Source organism: Myotis daubentonii, chromosome X, assembly GCF_963259705.1.
Source record: "Myotis daubentonii chromosome X, mMyoDau2.1, whole genome shotgun sequence".
Taxonomy (NCBI): Eukaryota; Metazoa; Chordata; class Mammalia; order Chiroptera; family Vespertilionidae; genus Myotis; species Myotis daubentonii.
The window spans coordinates 50,320,832-50,325,990 of NC_081861.1; the positions used below are offsets into that span (position 1 = coordinate 50,320,832).

The following is a 5,159-nucleotide window of genomic DNA, read 5'->3' on the forward strand; positions in this document are numbered from 1 at the left end:
ATTTTTTTCTCTTCTTCCTGAGCATCTTCCATGAACAGCATTGCAAGTTGGTTAAAAAATAATTAATAAGTAAAACAAAGAAGAAAAAGAAAGCAAATTTTACAAGGGTTTTGTAATTATTATTATTTGTCATATTATGTAATTAATTTCTTGTAATTAATTATTTACCAATGTAGTCACTGTTCAATTTCATTGGCTAGCAGGTGGTTCATGTTGAATAGGCCCCCTGGGAGCTTGGTGCTTTCAGGAGTGCTGTTGGCAGAGCTGGAACTTGCGCTCATTTTGGCAGTAGTGCTGGCTGTGGGACTCAGCTCCTTCTAACTAATTTCACTGGCTGGGGACACCACAAAGAGCAGCAAGATATGACACCACAAACAAGGATATACACCCAATGAGCAGGCCAGAGGGCAGAAGGGAGGAGGCATAATCTGCTATGATACCAGCTACATCTAGATTACAAACTTTATCAAAGGTGATGAAACCTACATTTTCATTGGCATCAGAGACACAGAAGGCACTATCCTCTTTTATCAACAGGTCAACACCACACACATCCATCCCCAGAATATTAGACATCTGGATAACTGGCTGCTTCCCTTGTTCACTCAATTTGCACATCATCCCCACACCATCTAATGAGCAGTTGCTTTACATCCTCCCATCTGTTGAACAACATACCATAGTGCCAACCACACGGCCTCCCACAACAATGACATGTACACCCCTTCCATGAGACTTTAGCATACTTCTGGAACAAGTATGGAGCCACACGGATAATAAAAGGGCTTAGATCAGTCAAATGGTGCTTATCTCGAGTTAAGAAAATAGCTTTGCCTCTATGACCCCGTGTATTCTTTATTTTCTATTTATTTAATTTTTTTGCTGCAAAAAGTTTATTGTTTCCATTTGGTCCAATGCATGGGAGAAGGCTCCAGGGTGGTTAAAAGAATGGCTAGTGGTTTTGGGGAGAGGCTCAGGCTAAAACTAGACGCCAGGGAAATGCTGAGGGGCCCCTCAAAGGCCTCTGGGCTTCAAAGGTTGCTTGCCATGCTTTAGGGTGAGCCTTTTGAAGAGATACTCGCTGAGCCCAACCTGGGGGCTTGCCAGCCTGTGGAGATTGGTCAGGTGTTGCCCATTTTCTTGATGAGTTTCACCTCCTCATCCAGGAAGTGGTTCTCCAGGAAGTCACAGAAATAAGGGCCTGTGTGGGAAGAACACAGGGCATCCAGACCCAAAAGGGCCTAGTTCAGGTTCCTCTCCAAGGCCATGGCAGCTTCCATGGCATCCTGAGTTTTGCCCACTCATCTTGGGAAGGCTTCAGCACATCCTAGAAGAGAATGCAGCCACCACGCTGGCTTTGTAACTTTCAGACACGCTCAGCGCCCTTGCGCTTCTTCTCTGCCAACTTGTGGAAGAAGTGGCCCATGCACTCCAGAGCCACATCGCTGCGATTGAAACAGAAGCTCAGAGAGAGGTTAAGTGTAGGAGGCCCACAGATGCAGGTTGGCCAGGCAGTTGATGACAGCCTCCGCCTTGGTGGAATTATTCTGGCAAATTTGGGTGTTCATAGTTGTCGGCAATAAGGAGTTAAGGTTAAAACACACACACACACACACACACACACACACACACACACACACACACACACACAACGGAGTTGGCTGGTCTCCGATGCTGAGGATGGCTGAGGTGGTTCCAAATGTGGTGACTAGAAAAAGAGGTTGGACGGTGGTTGGAGGCTGGAAAAAGGGGTGTCCCTGGGTTTGTTCTGTCCAAACATTGTTGAAGCAAGAGACAGATCGGGGGAGGGCACTGCCTGACCCCATGTATTCTTTACTGCTAATGGTACCTCCAGTACTTCTGCTTCATCAATAATTTCATAGAAAAATTTTCATGACCACTATAAGAGAAAGTATCTGAGATAGGAACACCATGGCCAACCAAACCTTAAAATGTCCAGAACTTATTAACACAGTTGGCTTGAGATCAATTCATCAATCAGCATTTCATCTTCTCTAGATGGTACAAAACAGTGATGTCACTATTACTTTGCAACTAAGGGGTTGGTACTCTCAGTACCACTGAGGGGTGGGCAGGAATTAATTCTCCATTGATCCACAGACCCAGGTTTCCTGGTTCAGTTATCAGCACCACCTCATCCATCAACATGGCCCTAAAATCCAGTTTCTCCTCACAACACTTGGCCTTTAATGTTCATAAGATCTCTTTTGAGGGATAGTCTTCCCTGATTGATTTAACAATCTGTCAAAAATCATACCTTTGCAGCCACAGCGCTACACATCTTGATCTGCTTGTTCTTCCTTTACCTGGAAGATTTCTTCCTGAATGTAAACTATTTGATTGCAGGAGGTAGCAAAAGCAAGTCCAAAATCTGAGAGCAGGAGTCTTCAGGTGAAACATCTTTCAATAGGGCTAAGATTTTAAACTCAGGTTGGTTTGAGCTCAAGGCTTCCATTTATATTGATTATACTGTGAGGATTAAATAAGGTAAGAAAAGTTAGGTGCCTACCACATAGAATTCTCTTAAAAAGTGTTAGCTATTTTATTGTTATCATTACTGTTATCAAATTGAGTTTCAAACTCATGCTTCCTTAGCCTCTCTGGTGATGATAGATTGCTCTCTTCTGCTACAAAGGAATGTTCCCAACTTAATAATAAATTTTCCTCCACACTTAAATAGAAAAAAAGAGGCTGGGAGTCTCTTTGATGTACGTAGGACTAACTACATATGGCTGCCACCTAGGAACTGCCACCCTAGCTGCAGTATATCCATTTCTCTTGACGACCAAGATCAACAGTAATTGATATAAATGTGAGGAGTCTGGCAGAAGGCTGACCAAGACTCCTTTTGATATTCACAGGGTGAATATCTACATTTTATTACCTGCTGCTGACTCAATGGCCTAAAGCAAACTCCCCCAAGACCTGGCAATCTTACTGTTTGCTAAACATTACCATTGATATGTCTGTTTGCATTCCTAAAGGCAACTGTGTATTCTAGCAAATAAAAGCTGCTGGGAAAGGAGCAACAGGGAGAACTCGACTTCTTTAGTTGAGTTATTCTCTGGTTCCCCCAGTAATTATAAAAATTAATATTCCGTCTTGTGTGTATCATTTGTGCGTCAGCCCTCCCAAGTCTTTGAACCCGCGAAAGCCACGCTGGCCTTGGACTCTTGCACATTTCTATCTCAATTTCTCCCTCCTGGCAAGCCCAGGGCAAGAGTGACAAAAACCAACTTCCAGAAGGTGAAGAGGAATGAAGGAAAAATCCCTTTTTAACCACTGCCTTCCACAGCTACTCTCAACTCCCCACCACTCCACCCCCCACCAAGACCACCCAACCCCTCCCCAAAGTAAGTATCAGTGTCAGCCCCAATTGACAACTGAAGTTTTCCCACCACACTCTCTTTTTATTTCAGTGTCAGTCTCTTGGGCTGGCCAGAGGTGGAGAGGAGAAAGCAGAAGAGGGGCAGAATTGGAGGAAATGGGGGCAGCTCTTGCTCATTTCTCAGCCCTAACCCAGAGCTTCTCCTCCAAGTGCACGAGCGTATTCTATATCCCAGAGTCCCTTTTCAAAACACTTGCAACCTTCAACCTGCTGGATTCTACATCTTAACACCCTTAGTGTGCCTTACTTGAACTAGAGGAGTCATTGTCCAAACAGGGGGTGGGAGGAAGAGGTTGTTTTTGTACCTGCTGCCAAGGATAGTCTGGGATTTTCAAGTTACATATCTGGATTCTCCCCTAATACTCTGCAATATTTGCCATTTCCTAGCACATTTCACATCTTCCAATTTCCATGCTTTTGTTTTTGCCGTTACATCTCCTTGAAACACCCTACCCCTTTAACTTTCACCATTCATGTCAAATTCCACTGCTGTCTGTTTTTTAAAAATATTTTTTTATTGATTTCAGAGAAGAAGGGAGAGGGATAGAGATAGAAACATCAATGATGAGAGAGAATCATTGATCGGCTGTCTCCTGCACATCCCCCCACTGGGGATCGAGCCCACACTGGGAATCAAACTGTGACCTCCTGGTCGATGCTCATCCACTGACTCACACTGGCCAGGCTCCACTGCTTTCTTAAAGCCTTCCATGGTTTCTCCTTCCCAAATGTGGTATCTTCCTCTTTTTGATCTTGACTATTCTTCATCTGCACCACTCCAACTGGCACTTCAAATAGTCTGTCTCTCATTGTCACTCATGCTAATGTCTTATCTCCCCTTACACAGGAAATACTTGGTAAACACTTGATCTTAATTGAAAGCATTTTCCAAAGAAACATAGGTAAATTTTGATTACTTTATGGATTTGGAAGGATGACCCTGGGGGATCAACTACTATGTGAAACAGTGCTTGTGTTTATAGAATAATGCAGGCAAGCTATAAACAATGGATTTCAACATGCACATGGTGTTTATAAATTGGGGGTGGCCTAGATTGATAGCAGGAAAGGCATGCAGCAAGTGGTCAACTACAAATTGAATCTTCTGCCAGCAGAGGTCAGCATCAGTAGCATCCAAGCCGAAACAACCATGAACCCACTTTCCTTTTCCCTGTGTGGCAGTCCTGACAGTGTAGAAGACAGGATTCTCTGGCAACCTGCAACAGAGGCTCCTTATTAGCTATGTTGAAATTCAGCGTTGAGCTGAGAAGTGGCTACAGAAAGAAAAGGGCAGGACTAACCCCCTGCCCCACCACCATCACTACCATCGCCATCACCACTACCACCGTATACATTAAATTCCCTTCCATTGGCTCCAAGTCACTACTGGCATATTCTTGCACTCCATAATGCCTGCTGGGGCTCTCTCCCCTCCTGGCGATTTTCCTGTTATTCTCATTGTAGGTTTCATGATTAATGGCCTTTGGCTTCCAGTAAACCTCCTCACCCAGTTTCCAGTGACCACCTACACCTGGCCCCCACCTGCACCTGGTCCCACTTATTACTCTGACTGATCTTTACAAGAGACAAAATATCTTGCTCCCCCTACCTTGCCCTGCTGATGCCATTTTGGCCTCAGCCCTTCTGCTAGCAGATGTAATAATAAATTTATAACTCTCTACCCCTTTTGGCCTCATGCGTTCCTCCTTCAGCAACCTTAACAACTACAACTCTTTACATTTTTATATTA

General features: G+C 44.1%; 1 pseudogene; it reads right to left on the reverse strand.

Moving 5' to 3' along the window:
• Positions 1–319: 319 nt before the first annotated feature.
• Positions 320–4,219, reverse strand: LOC132223487 (beta-citrylglutamate synthase B-like; annotated as a pseudogene).
• Positions 4,220–5,159: the final 940 nt, after the last annotated feature.